The following is a 15,842-nucleotide window of genomic DNA, read 5'->3' as shown; positions in this document are numbered from 1 at the left end:
TCACGACCATTCCAGCGTTCTAAAGGTGTTTTGGGGATTAATTTAGACGGCACGACATTGAGAATGTCGTTCGCGGTTTCAATTGCATGTCCCCAAAACGAAGTTGGTAGAGTTGAGTAACTAAGCATGCATCTAACCATTTCCAATAAAGTTCTTTTCTGGCGTTCCACTACACCATTTTGTTGCGGAGTACCTGAGGCAGTAAGTTGTGATAAAATCCCAAGTTCAGTTAAATGATCTTGGAACTGCATATCCAAATATTCTCCACCCCTATTAGATCGCAAGATCTTTAACGTTTTACCTAATTGGTTCTGAGCCATTGCTAGGAATTCCTGAAACTTTGAAAATGTTTCTAATTTCCTATGCATTAGGTAAAGACATGAGTATCTAGAGTAATTGTCAATGAAAGTGACGAAATACTCAAAACCACCCCTGGCTTGTACATTCAAAGGTCCACAAACATCTAAATGAACAAGTCCAAGTGGTTCTTTGGCCCTATCACCCTTTGCAAAGAATGGACGCTTGGTCAGTTTGCCTTCTAGACAAGATTCAAAGACAGGTAATTCACCTAAGGTGAGTTCCCTCAAAGGCCCATCCTTTGTAAGTCTTTGAATCCTATCATATCCAATGTGACCTAGTCTCATGTGCCATAAATACATCATATTATCATTATTGGTCTTTTGACGTTTATTGGTCCCAGGTTTAGCTACTTTGAATAAATCATTGTTAAGAGCGAGGGGTTCATTAGGTCACAGAATATAAAGCCTGTTTTCCAAACATGCAATACACAATTGTGATCCATTGAAAGAAATAGATATATTAGAACTTGTGAAAGTCATAACAAATTGTTCTAATTGCAACATGGAAACTAAAATTAAATTTCTACTAAAATCCGAAATAAAAAATACATCATTTAAAATTAAAATTTATTTCCGAACTTCAGAAGAGCTCTTCCTCTAGCTTGGACCGCAACGAACGCTCCATTCCCAACTCTAAGCTTTAAGCTGCCTTCGTCCACTTCCTCCCACAATTCAAGAAGCTGTAAAGAATTACAAACATGGTTAGTAGTTCCATAATCAATAATCCAAACAGATTTATCATTCTCTAAAACACTTGTTTCCAAGATAAATGAACTATAATCATTACCTTTGTTTTTCGCTGCTAGAAACTTAGGGCAATCTCGTTTCCAATGCCCCTTCTCTTTGCAGTGAAAGCACTTATCTTTACCTTTCTTGTTTTTCTTGTTCTTCCCCTTAAGCATCTGTGCACTAGGTTGTGCACTCGTCTTTACAACCTTTGTAGGCTTGAGGTTGTTGTTTTGTCCACATTTCCTCTTGTTTCCAGTTTTCGAAGACGAAGCTGGGTTGGCTTCAGCCTTAGCTAGATCAGCAGCAACACCAGTAGTCTTATTTTCACCTCCTTTAGTAGGTTGACCCATGATAGTTTCAAAAATCTGAAGTTCGTTCATGAGATGCGTCGGAGCATAGTTGAGTTGATTACGAACATGCAGACACGGTGCCATCCGAACATTCACAGTGTCATCACGTATGTGCGGAGATGGTGATATCCAAGCATTTACGGTGCCATCATGAGCATTGATGGTGCCATCACGAACGTGTGGACACAATGCTCGTTCTGGGGATTTCTCAATCATGACGAACTCAGAGTTGTCACCAATCAACTCCATGTTGATATTTTCCTTCCATTTAAGGAAGTTTTCTCCAGTGAGATTCTCCATCGAAAGTTGAGAAAGGATGGGAGTAGACACAGACACTACTTAACTTAAAACTACAAATTATCAATAAAATAGAAATCAATCACATTTGCTCAATAAAACTCCTATTCACAAAAATTTCAAGAAATATCACAACATATACCAAAAAAATGTAAGATATGAGAAAAAAATACCAAAAACAATCATATCTCTATTTCTTGGGTTTTTAACTAATCTATAATATCCTTGTCCCAGTTGGCAATAGTCAAAAAATACCACTAGTTAAATAGAGTTGTAAACTCATTTAATAATGGACACCACTATTAACAACCTACTATTCGATCAAAATAAGAAAACAATATCTCTTATTTTATAAGCTAGACCCACGATTTCGATAATCATAGATTTAGTCCTAGTAGTCATCGTAGGGGTGAGTCTAGTAGAATTTGACCTATAATTATCTATCTTTCGAGATCTAACCTTGTCAAAATAACTAATGAACACCTTCCGTAGGGGGACGAATCAAAGCGCCTCGAGGCCCCATTAAGCTATTGACTATGTTAAACCAACGGTGGAGATCGAATAAAATTCTTAAAATAAGCTCGTTATTAAATTAAAAATAGTATTTTTATTATTTATTTTTAGAAAATTAATGACTGTGGTTTTCCAAAAAAAAAATAAACAGATTAAATTTTTAAAACCAAGGTCCTATAATTTCCTATTAATTCTAAAGTATCACATTGAAACAAATTCAATTAATTTAGAATTAATTTGTTGCTAATCAATATTTAGGTTTAACTAATATAATGAACATATATAATTAAGTCAAACGTAGGCAAATGAGCCTTAACAATTGGACTTGTATGGAGGAGGGTTGGGTCCAGTATGTCGTTCCTACTACAAAGACCTCCAATCTTCCATACAAGGTCCAAAAGACAGGAATTTAAACATTCATTTTATTAATTGTTATTAATTGATTAGGCTCACTATAGTCATGCAAAGCAAATGGGCCTTCACAAGTGGAATCACTCACAAGAGAGGAATTTAAACTTTACATTTTCTAATGGACCCAAATAAAACCTATCATTTTATTAATATTTTATTTGGCAAAATCCATATATCTAACAAACATATAGGCCACTATATGCATCTAAGCCCAATTGCAAAAATACCACATATAGTGCAAACAGACGTGTTATAATTGGATGGGCCTAATCATGTTACTATATTATCAATTCTATGAATTTATGCAAAAATACCACAATTTATTTCATTTGCAAAAATACCACAATTAATTATCTAGAATTTATCAAAAAAAATCAAATTAATTAAAATTTTACAAAAATAAGTCAATTTAAATGAAATTTATCAACAATTAACAATAGTTAATTTAAATTTCATTTATCAACAATCAACTTGGTTTAGATTAATTTTTAAAAAAAATATTAATTTAATTTAGTTAGGATTTATCAACAATTAACCAAAGTTAATTTAAATCACATTTATTAAAAATATTTTATTAATTGGCGGAAAAATATGATATTTTTCAAAATTTAACCAAATTTAAATTTTAAAATCAATATCTTAACTATTTTTCAAAAATATCTTGTGTTGTTACAACTATAGCTAATATTTTTCACCATTAAAAAAATAAAATATTAATAGTTATAACAATCTTAAAATATCTCAAAACAATTAATCAAATTCAAATATCCATAAAAATATATAACAATATTCAAATTTCAAATAATTTAAATATTAAAAACTATAAAATAAAAATATATTTATATTTTCAAATAAAGAATTAATAAAAATATCAAGATTTTAAAAGAGAATATCTTAAATATCTGATATCTTAATTCTAATATTTTAATATATTAAAATATTTAAAATTAAGTTGTTAGTCTATTTTAAAATTTGAATTTGAATCTTTGTAGAAAATATCTAATTATTTAAATCTCAACTAACAAAAATATCTTATTTTAAAAAACAATTTTAAATGCAAAAAAATGATATTTTTGGTTTTGTATTATAAATAATTTATTTTCACAATTTTTATTTCTATAAAAAAAAAATTTAATTTGGATGAATAGTACAACGGGTACTGTTCATCGCGTGGCTAGTGGCTTGGCGAGCATGCGCGCGGCTACAAGGGTGCGCACGTGCATGGATAGCCAGGCCAATTTTTCCAAAAAAAAATTATTTTAGCAATTTTTCAAACCAAAACAATTTTCTAATTAATTTTTAACATGTTTTACACAAAATAAAGCATATATAAAAATTTATGGCATAGAAAACACAACAAAATGACCTAAAAATTGTTAATAATCACATAAAATAAATATGCTTCATAAAAACATGAAAATCCATTCAATTATTCAAACATATCAAATAATCCAATTTTAAACATGTTCATGCATGAAAATATAGATTACCAAAGGCTCTGAGGCCAGTTGTTAGGAAAACTTATATAGGATCTTTATTTATTTTCATGTAGATCTAATATTAAACAAATTAATATGAGATAACCTAGAACATGTTTCTAAAATTGAATTCAAAGAGAAACAAAGATAAGAATACATGCAGTATACGCAGCGGAATGAAAGAGTCATTCATTCAGTTTCTCTAACTCTTGTATCTTTTCTGTCGCAGAGTATTATCAAGAAACTGAATCATTCTTTTAATTTCTTCACAGTCTTCCAATGTATGCTTAGAATCACCGATAGTATGTGTGGGCAATTCTCAACACATGAGATAGATAAAGAGAGAAGAAAAGGAAATAACAAAGAGGCTTAGAAAATGTAACGGCCTGGATAGCCATGACCGCTATAGTGTGTATTTATGAAAGTGCAGGACTTGCTAATCAAGTCATTTAGTTAAAAACGTGTCACTGAAACCATTAATGAGCTAGGGTTAAAAGGTTTTGGTCTCAAAAGATACATTTCATATAAATAAATATTTTACACAAGGGATCCCAAAAGAAACAGTGTTTAAAAAGTTAGTTTACAAAATCTCTAGAGTACAAACAACCATTAGCCACTCTAAGGGCAAAACAGACATTTATGGTTCTCCTGTTCCTGTCTCCTCCTCAACCATGGCGGATGAGCAGCTGATCATGTACATTCTGCTCTCAGAGCTCTCCGAATCAAGTCTGATCAAGCTTGCCCTTGCCTTTACCTGCACCACATAGAACCCGTGAGCCAAGGCCCAGCAAGAAAACATAACATTATAGTACAAACAACAATATCAATTGAGTAATCCTTAAAGCATGTTCATATACTTTGCATACCACATTAACCACATAATCCATAATCATAATTAGAGAATCAACAAATTAACACCCAGTTGTTCAACATAACAAATTCATCAATTCATAATAATAATCATATCACATATTAATCAGGGTCGATGCCCTTAGGTCGCTTAAACCGAGCTCAGTGAATAACAAGTACCAGTGGCTGAGCCGCGCCCTGTGCGCTAATGTAAACTCCGGCACTCTTAGGTCGTTAGTTTATTATTCACATGGCATAATACCATTCTTCAATAAGCATACAAATTAGGGAGCCCTTAGTCCTGTTATCAATTCAAAATCAGGTGCAGTTTTCTTACCTTTAGTTTCCAAGTGTACTGATTACGTGAGACGCCTCTTGAGCGCGATCCATTTCCCAAGCCCCTAGCTTATACCTTCTTTAATGAACCAACTCTCTAAAAGATTTCTGAGCAAACTCCCAAGTTCCAAGCTTCAATTCAGTCCTTAATTCTTGATTGAATCCTCAGCTAATCTCCTAAATCTTAACTCCAATCCTCTGAATTCCAGCCAAGTTCTTCTAAGTTTCTTGTGGTTTTCTTTGAGAGAGAAAAGGAAGAGGAGGGAAGGTCAGTTCTTTATGTTTCTACCGAGTTCTGTGTTTTACTTAGTCTATCCTTAGGTACTTAAGTCAATCCCGAGGCTCGGGATGCCGAAAACGTCCCCGAGGGCAAAATGGTAAAATTCCCCAATATTCCCACCTAAGCTTCCTAACCTCAAATATATCTCCAATTATTTATTTCCATAACCTAATAACCTAAATAACCATTCAATACCTGAAATACCCCTTGACTTGCCCCAAGTCAAGTATTAAGCCCCATTGTGACTTTCCCGCTACCTAGCTCCCTAGGATCGCCTCAAGTCGCATGCTACAGATTTACCCACATAATAATGTGGTTCTCACAAATATAACATATAATCACATTTACATTCATATAACCATACAAGCATGCTTATTATATAATCACGCATTAAATAAATAAATTCACACATAAACCAACTATGCCCTCCCGGCACACTAATCAAGGCCCTTAAGCCACATTACTGATTTTGGGTCGTTACAACTATCCCCTCCTATTGAGAATTTCGTCCTCGAAATTTACCTGAATAGCTCGGGATACTTATCCCGCATCACCGTCTCTAGCTCCCAGGTCGCTTCCTCGACCTTGTTATTTCTACACAATACTTTAACTAACGGAATCGTCTTATTCCGTAGAACTTTGTCCTTCTGATCTAAAATCTGAACCGGTTGCTCCTCATAGGACAAATCTGTTTGCAATTCTAAGTCCTCATACTTTAGTGCATGCGTCGAATCTTAGATATACTTCCGCAACATAGAGACATGGAATGCGTCATGAACTCCCAACAACGACGGTGGCAAGGCCAACCTATAAGCCACCTGTCCAATCCTTTCTAGAATCTCGAAAGGTCCAACAAACTGAGGGCTCAGCTTGCCCTTTACTCCAAACCTCCTCACCCCTCTCAGTGGTGAGACTCGCAGAAACACGTGGTCCCCAACCTGGAACTCCACGTTTCTACGCTTGGGGTCAGCGTAGCTTTTCTGTCTACTCTGGGAAGCAAGCATTCTGGCTCGAATCTTCTCGATAGCTTCATTTGTCTTTTGAACCATGTCTGGCCCCAAATATTTCCTCTCACCCATCTCATCCCAATGTATGGGCGACCTACACTTTCTTCCATATAGCATCTCATAAGGAGACACTCCAATCATGGACTGATAACTGTTGTTATACGAAAATTCAATCAACTAAAGATACTTACTCCAAGATCCCTCGAAATCAATCACACGCGCCCTAAACATATCCTTTAACACCTGAATCGTCCTCTCAGAATGTCCATCAGTCTAAGGATGAAAGGCTGTGCTAAACTTTAACTGAGTCCCCATGGCTCTTTGCAGAGCTCCCCAGAACTTGGAGGTAAAGTTGGGTCTCGATCTAATATAATAGACTTAGGAACCCCATGGAGACGAACTATCTCCCTCACATACAACTCTGCATACTATTCCACTGTGTAGGTCGACTTTACTAGCAGAAAATGAGCTGGCTTAGTGTATCTGTCAACTATCACCCACACCGAGTCATAAAGTCCCACTGTCCTGGGTAAACCTCCCACAAAATCCATGGTAATGTCCTCCCACTTCCACTCCGGAATACCCAAAGGCTGAAGCAATCCCGCTGGTCGCTGATGCTCAGCCTTCACTTGCTGACATGTCAAACATCTGGCCACATACTCCACCACATCCTTCTTCATCCCGAGCCACCAATATAATGTCCGTAGATCCTGATACATCTTCGTGGTACCCGGATGAAGTGAGTATGGCGTAGTGTGAGACTCATCCAGTATCTCTTGTCTAATCCCTTCATCTGCCAGAACACAAATCCGTCCCTGATAGCGAAAAATACTAGTCTCAAAAACAGAATAATCCTTGGCAATCCCTGCTAAGGCATGTTGTCTAACCTCCTGTAACTGTGTGTCTACTGATTGACCCTCCTTGTTCCGCTCTAGCAGGGTCGACTACAAAGTAACATTGGCCAACCGACCCACCACTAGCTCTATCCTTGCCCTGGTCATCACATCAGCTAACTCTCTAGAGATCTGAACTGAACTAAATAACTGCCCCGAGCCCCTCCGGCTCAATGCATCTGCCAGAACATTGGCTTTCCCTGGGTGGTAAAGAATGTCACAATCATAATCCTTAACCAACTCCAACCAACGCCTCTGTCTCATGTTCAGATCCTTCTGGGTGAAGAAATACTTCAAACTCTTATGATCAGTGTATATCTCGCACTTCTCCCCATACAAATAATGTTGCCACACCTTTAGTGCGAATACCACTGTCGCTAGTTCCAGATCATGGGTAGGATACCGCTGCTCATACTCCTTTAGCTGCCGCGATGCATAAGCTATAACTTTCTCATTCTGCATCAACACACAGCCTAAACCCATCCTTGACGCATCACAGTATACCACAAATTTTCCTTCCTCTGAAGGAAGACCAACACAGGTGCAGTAATTAGTCGTCGCTTTAATTCTTGGAAATTGTCCTCACACTTCTCTGACCAAACGAACTTCTGATTCTTCCATGTCAACTCTTTCATCGGTGAAGAAATCTTCGACAATCCTTCTACAAACCGCCTGTAATAACCCGCTAACCCGAGGAAACTCCGCATCTCTGAGGCGTTCCTTGGCCTCGGCCGATTTCTCACTGCTTCCACTTTGGACGAATCCACCTTAATCCCCTCTGCGCGAACTATATGTCCGAGGAAAGTCACTTCTGACAACCAAAATTCACCCTTCTTAAACTTGGCATATAATCGATGCTCTCTTAACCTCTGTAAGACCTGACAAAGATGTCGTTCGTTCTCTGCCTCTGAACTGGAGTACACCAAGATGTCGTCGATGAAGACAATGACGAACTGATCCAAGAAGACCTTGAACACCCTGTTCATCAGATCCATGAAAGCTGCCGGGGCATTAGTCAAACCAAAAGACATGACCAAGAACTCATAATGTCCATACCGCGTTTAGAAGGCCATCTTCAGTATGTTCTCATCCTTGATCCTCAGCTGGTGATAACCAGATCGAAGATCAATCTTTGAGAACACCGTCTTTTTCTGCAACTGATCGAACAAGTCATCAATCCTTGGTAGAGGGTACTTATTCTTGATAGTCAACTTGTTCAATTCCTTGTAGTCTATACACATCCTCAGAGTCTCATCCTTCTTCTTAACAAACAAAACTGGAGCACCCCATGGAGAGTAACTAGGCCTAATGAATCCCAAATCTAGAAGTTCTTGTAGCTGTATCTTCAGTTCCTTCAACGCTGCTGGTACCATCCTATATGGTGCCCTTGACACTGGTTCTGTCCCTGGTGCTAACTCAATAACAAACTAAATCTCCTTGCGCGGCAGCAATCCTGGTAACTCCTCAGGAAATACATCTAAAAACTCACAAACCACCTTGGTCTCTCCCGGCCCCGCTGGCATCACCCTAGTAGTGTCCACCACACTAGCCAGAAAACCTATACATCCACCATGTAAGAAGTCTCTGGCTCTCAACGTTGATATCATGGGTACGCGGGGTCCACACACCGCACCCATGAAGACAAAAGGATCCTCGCCCTCAGGCTCAAAAGTCACCATCTTCTTCCTGCAGTCAATCGTAGCCCATACCTAACCAACCAATCCATCCCTAAGATCATGTCAAAATCCTCCATATCTAACTCAATCAAGTCAACTGAAAGCTCCCTACTATCAACCATCACTGGCAGTGCCCTGATCCACCTCCTAGAAACTACTAGTTCCCCAGTAGGCAATAAGGTCCAAAACCTCGCAGTCTGATACTCACTAGGTCTACACAATCTATCAATCACTTTACTAGAAACAAATGAATGTGTAGCACCAGAGTCAATCAATACAGTAAAAGGTAAGCCGGCGCTAGAAAGCTGACCTGTCACTACCGAGGAACTAGCCTCGGCCTCTGCCTGTGTCAAGGTGAACACTCGAGCTGGAGTCAAGTTGTCCACCTTTCTTGCTTCCCCTTTCTTCACTGTTGGGCAGTCCTTCTTGAGGTGCCCGACTGTTCCACACACATAACAGGCCTTGGCCCGACATTCACCCTGATGGCATCTTCTGCACCGCGTGCACTCAAGATAACTCCTCCATGCCTCACCGCCTCCCTGATAGCTACCTTGAGCACCCTGACACCTTCTATTAGGACCAGCAGCAGTCGAAGTGTCAGGGGTCTTCCTCTTCACATCACTGGGGCCTCCGCCCCTACCTGACCCAGAATAAGGCAGCACCACTCTGCGACCATCGCGCCTCACTGCACTTTCCTTCCAAATCTTGTTTTCCGCTTCCTCAGCAGTAAGAGCCTTCTCAACGACCTAGGCATAAGTTTTTCCCCCAGGTACCGTTGTGATCCTAACATCCCGGGAAATCATAGCATTAAGCCCCCTAATGAATCTGTCTTGCCTAGCAGCATCAGTAGGCACAAGGTCTGGTGCAAATTTCGCAAGTCTATCAAATTTTAGGGCATACTCAGTAACTGTCATGTTTCCTTGCACCAAGCCCACAAACTCATTAACTTTTGCTGCCCTGATGGCAACATTGTAGTATTTCTGACTGAACAAATCTTTAAATCCTTCCCAACTCAAAGAAGTGACGTCCCTGGTCTGTGATGCCACTTCCCACCAGATGCGGGCATCCTCTCTCAACATATATGTGGCACAGGCCACTCTGTCATATCCTTCTATCCTCATGAAATCCAGGATAGTAGTAATCATAGTCATCCACTGTTCGGCCTTTAGTGGATCAGGTCCTTCCTTAAAAGTTGGGGGATGCTGCTTCCGGAACCGCTCATACAATGGTCCCACCTGTTCCCAACCTCTGCTGGCTGAATAATTGGTGCCACTACATGTGCCACAATAGGTCCAGCACTCCCTACTGGAGCCTGCTGTCGTAGAAGACGAATCTGTTCATCTTGGCTCTGTAATCGCGCTTGCATCTCTGCTATAATCTGCTACCAGTTTTCAGGAACTAGCGGAGGAATCTAGCCCTGGTCATCACCCCCAGTCCCAGACCTAGTGCCAGCTAGTCGTGTAGATTTTCTTGGACGCATACTATCCAAGTCCATCTGCAATCAACGACTCGGAAGTCAGACCATGATGATAGGGTAAAAGCTTCTCCAAAATCCACCAATGGAACATAATCAATCATAAATAATCAAGATATAGGCATTTATCCACATGCACCGACATTGCTAATAAGCATGCCCCAACATCACCACACAACAATTAAGATATAAACATCCATCCATACACAATATGCAGTTAATCATTCAAATATTCATTCGCATGCACAGCAATGCTAATAAACATGCCTCAATATTATCACGTAGCAGTCAAGGGCCAGGCCCTATCAGTATCTCATGCTTCCTATTATTCCAACAGATAACAACAATCATAATTCTTTCCATGCATACAAGCATATAAGCACATATACACATACCAAGCCCTGAATCGAGCTTGTCTCTAGTAGGGAATGTACATGTCCAGCTGGTCTTCACGAACCCTTAAACCTAGAACGCTCTAATACCAAGTTGTAACGCCCTGGATAGCCAAGACCGCAACACTGTGTATTTATGAAAGTCCAGGACTTGCTAATCAAGTCATTTAGTTTAAAACGTGTCACTGAAACCATTAATGAGATAGGGTTAAAAGGTTTTGGTCTCAAAAGATACATTTCATATAATTAAACATTTTACACAAGGGACCCCAAAAGAAACAGTGCTTAAAAATTTAGATTACAAAATCTCAAGAGTACAAACAACCATTAGCCACTCTAAGGGAAAAACAGACATTTATGGTTCTTCTGTTCCTGTCTCCTCCTTAACCGTGGCGGATGAGCAGCTGATCATGTACATTCTGCTCTTAGAGCTCTCTGAATCAGGGCTGATCAAGCTTGCCCTTGCCTTTACCTGCACCACGTAGCACCCGTGAGCCAAGGCCCAGCAAGAAAACATAACATTATAGTACAAACAACGATATCAATTGAGTAATCCTTACAGCATGTTCATATACTTTGCATACCACATTAACCACATAATCCATAGTCATAATTAGAGAATAAAAAAATCAACACCCAGCTATTCAACATAACAAAGTCATCAATTCATAATAATAATCAAATTACATATTAATCAGGGTCGACGCCCTTAGGTCGCACCCTCTATTTACCCCACTGACTCTGGTCCGCTTATACCGAGCTCAGTGAATAACAAGCTGTCCTCAGCTACCAGTGGCTGAGTCGCGCCCTGTGCGCTAATGTACAAATTAGGGAGCATACAAATTAGGGAGCCCTTAGTCCCGTTATTAATTCAAAACCGGGTGCAGTTTTCTTACCTTTTCCAAGTGTACTAGTTACGTGAGATGCCTCTTGAGCACGATCCGTTTCCCGAGCCCCTAGCTTATACCTTCTTTGATGAACCAACTCTCTAAAAGATTTTTGAGCTAATTCCCAAGTTCCAAGCTTCAATTCAGTCCTTAATTCTTGATTGAATCCTCAGCTAATCCTTGAGCTAATGTCCTAAATCTCAGCTCCAATCCTCTGAATTCCAGCCAAGTTCTTCTAAGTTTCTTGTGGTTTTATTTGAGAGAGAAAAGGAAGAGGAGGGAAGGTCGGTTCTTTATTTTTCTACCAAGTTCTGTGTTTACTTAGTCTATCCTTAGGTAATTAAGTCAATCCTGAGGCTTGGGGTGCCGGAAACATCCCTGAGGGTAAAATGGTAAAATTCCCTAATATTCCCACCTAAGCTTCCTAACCTCAAATATATCTCCAATTATTTATTTCCATAACCCGATAACCTAAATGACCATTCAATACCTGAAATACCCCTTGACTTGCCCCAAGTCAAGTATTAAGCCCCATTGTGACTTTCCCGCTACCTAGCTCCCTAGGATCGCCTTAAGTCGCACGCTACAGATTTACCCACATAATAATGTGGCTCTCACAAATATAACATATAATCACATTTACATTCATATAACCATACAAGCATGTTTATTATATAATCACGCATTAAATTAATAAATTCACACATAAACCAATTATGCCCTCCTGGCACACTAATCAAGGCCCTTACGCTACATTACTGATTTTGGGTCGTTACAGAAAAGGACCTGTGTTTAGAGAGAATCTAAAACCTATCAGAAAATCTGACTTTTGAACTTATGAACTTGTCAGACTTATGAACTTGTCAGACTTGTGTTTTGACTTCTCTCTAAGCACTCCTTTTATAGACTTAATTAGGTCATTTTATTTAATTAAAAAATTAATAAAATAATAGTCAATTAACAGCCCTAGGTCGAAATCATCATGGGCTTTAGGCCAATAAAATTTCCCACTTGATTATAAACCCATTGGACATAAAATCAAGGCATGTATTATTTTCTATTAATTTAATTAATTAAATAATTATTTAAATCCTTTATCAAATTTATTATTTATAATTTGAACCTTCATTTAAACTTATTTATTAATTTAGATACCAATTTATTTTAATTAATAAATCTGCCATAATTTCTCTTTTCTTCTCAAAAATACATAACTGTGAAACTATATAAAATCGACCTGGTCAACTTTGATAATTAAATCAATTAATTGAGACTATCTAGATAATTTTATCCAAGGTACAATGGGGACTATGGACCTATGAAATCAAGCTCCAATAAGTTATCATAAATCTAACAAATAAATTTACTAACTTATTAATTCCTCGTGACTCCACTATAGACTCAGAATTGCACTCTTGAATTCATAGAACGCTCTATAACAAATATAGATACACTATTAATTATCCATTATTACAACCATAATTGTCACTCAATCCTCTATAGAATGTCTACAATGAGATGGGACTAAAATACCGTTTTACCCCTCATTGTATTTTATCCTTAAAACACTTAGTTCCTTGTAAATGATATTTTAGTAAACTAATTTAAAAACTGAAATGAGATCTCTATCATTTAACACCTTGAACCAAACTAAAAGGAAACCATTGTTTCACTTCTTCATCAGAAGCTATAGATGTTCATATCTATGATTAACACTCCCAGTCAATTATACTACCGAGTTCCCAAGATGTAGTATGGGCTAGTCCGTAGGGTAAGCTGGTAACGAACAAGTCAAAGAACTCAAATAATACAACCGGTTAGAATACTAACCACTAAGAATTGAGATTAAATTGACCTATGGTCAACTATATGATATGACTAGAATAGATAATAACGGTATGTTTACTTATCTTATCAACTGTCAATATCGGGCCAGTCCGATGTAATATATACATCTGATCTTATCTACTTAGCTAATGTTCTGGATAGAACATAACACTGTAATGTGTAAGTAGATCATATCGTAGATTGGCAAGTCAGTGTAAATCCTGTGTACTGACTAATCTTAGGACTAACTTATTTTGAACATATAATCATATTTATATTCCACTGTGATTACGTCACTATAAATACGATTGGCTATATGCTTAGGATTTAATAGAAGTATATATTAAACAAATAATCGTGAAAATGAAACATGTGAGCTAGGTGATTGACCAAGTCAAAAAATGATTTTTGATTCTTTTATTGATAATAAAATGAGATTACAAAGAATTTGGGTTTTAATTGGGGCATAAACCCCCAACACATATAAGGAGCCTCTGAATCTCTTGTCATCCTTCAGTATGCATTCTTTCCAGGTTTCCACGATCTTAATATCTCACCCGAGCTCATGCTCAAAGACTATCTGAACCTTAGCTCGTATTAAGCTCAGAGCGCCCAAATTTGGTTTTGGCCATTATAGGTATCGAACTCGATTATTATCCTGAGAGGCGGTCTGTTAATAACGTGTAGATCGTGTACGAACTGGATTTAGTCTCGAGCTGCTCACATCATTGTTAACCAGATATCCTACTTGGCTATTTTTCCCCACATTCATCTGTCGGTTGTACCCGAGCTGAGTAATTGAACTTGTGCTAATTTTAGGGTACAACAGTTACTAGTACGATTTACTAAGCATACGAGATGCAAGTAATCTAGATTCGGATTACTGATGTGGATAGACATCTTAGTAAAGGTGTTTTATATAATAGAGAATATATATGACAGGACCGATGAGAATTATTTAACTTCATAAACTTGTCATTTGACGTAAAGATCTAATTCTTATCATAATAGATGATCATTTGTAGATCAGTCTAAATCCTGAGTATTCATGAACTCCTGTTTATGTTTATTGGATCTTTTGATTCACTCGTTAAGGTCTCTTAGAATAATGAGGCTAATGACTTTTGTTTTGGAGATTCAATATCATGGTTGGCTGGGAACATGAATTACAATAATGGAATCCATGCTTTCCTAACGGATCGAATATTGGTTCCCTTAAGGGTTGATTCTGGAATTGAATAGTTATTGAGCTCAAATCTATAATTAGATTATAGATTAATTATTCGCTAGTGAATTAATGGTACTTAAGGATCAAGAGGTAATTAGAAGGGTAAAACGGTAATTTTGACCAACTCTAATTAATGAACAAATAATGGAAGACAAAACTACATATATTTATTATATCAATGGACTACTAGAGAAAACTCTGTAAATATAATTCTATAAATACTTAGAGTGCAATTCCATATTTATAGTGGAGTAATCATGGAATTAATAAATAAGATTATTAGATTAAAGAGTTTAATTAATAATTTGGTTTATTGGAGCTTCATATTATAGGTCTATGGTCCCTAGATCACCTCTGCCCTACACTGTCAAGCGTAAGGATGTCAAAAGAAAGATTTGTAAAGAGAAAGACTAAATTGCAAAGGAATTAATTCTCCAGGGCAAGAAAATAATTATGTGATAATTATGGGTAATTTATTAATTGTGAATTAATTAATTATTTAACTATATAGTTTTTATTTTGAAAAACTATAGGTTAAAATTAATATTAATCTTGTTTGGTATAATATAAATAGAGAGAATAATAAATATCTTATTTATAATATAATATTTATTTATTTAATTTAAAACGAATATTTTAAGATAAAGTTAATTTTGAATTAACTAATATTTATGTTGGGATAAATATATTTTCTTAAAGATTGATTAAACAAATAAATGAGAAAATCAGGGAAACATGATACAGGCTTGGGCGACACACACTATATTGTATAGTGTGTGGCCCCTATATCAGGGATTTAATCCCTGAGATTTCAATTTTTAATTTCAAATAATTTTGTTTAATCAGTTATTCAAGT

Source organism: Humulus lupulus, chromosome X, assembly GCF_963169125.1.
Source record: "Humulus lupulus chromosome X, drHumLupu1.1, whole genome shotgun sequence".
NCBI classification, from domain to species: Eukaryota; Viridiplantae; Streptophyta; class Magnoliopsida; order Rosales; family Cannabaceae; genus Humulus; species Humulus lupulus.
This window is presented reverse-complemented; position numbering follows the sequence as displayed.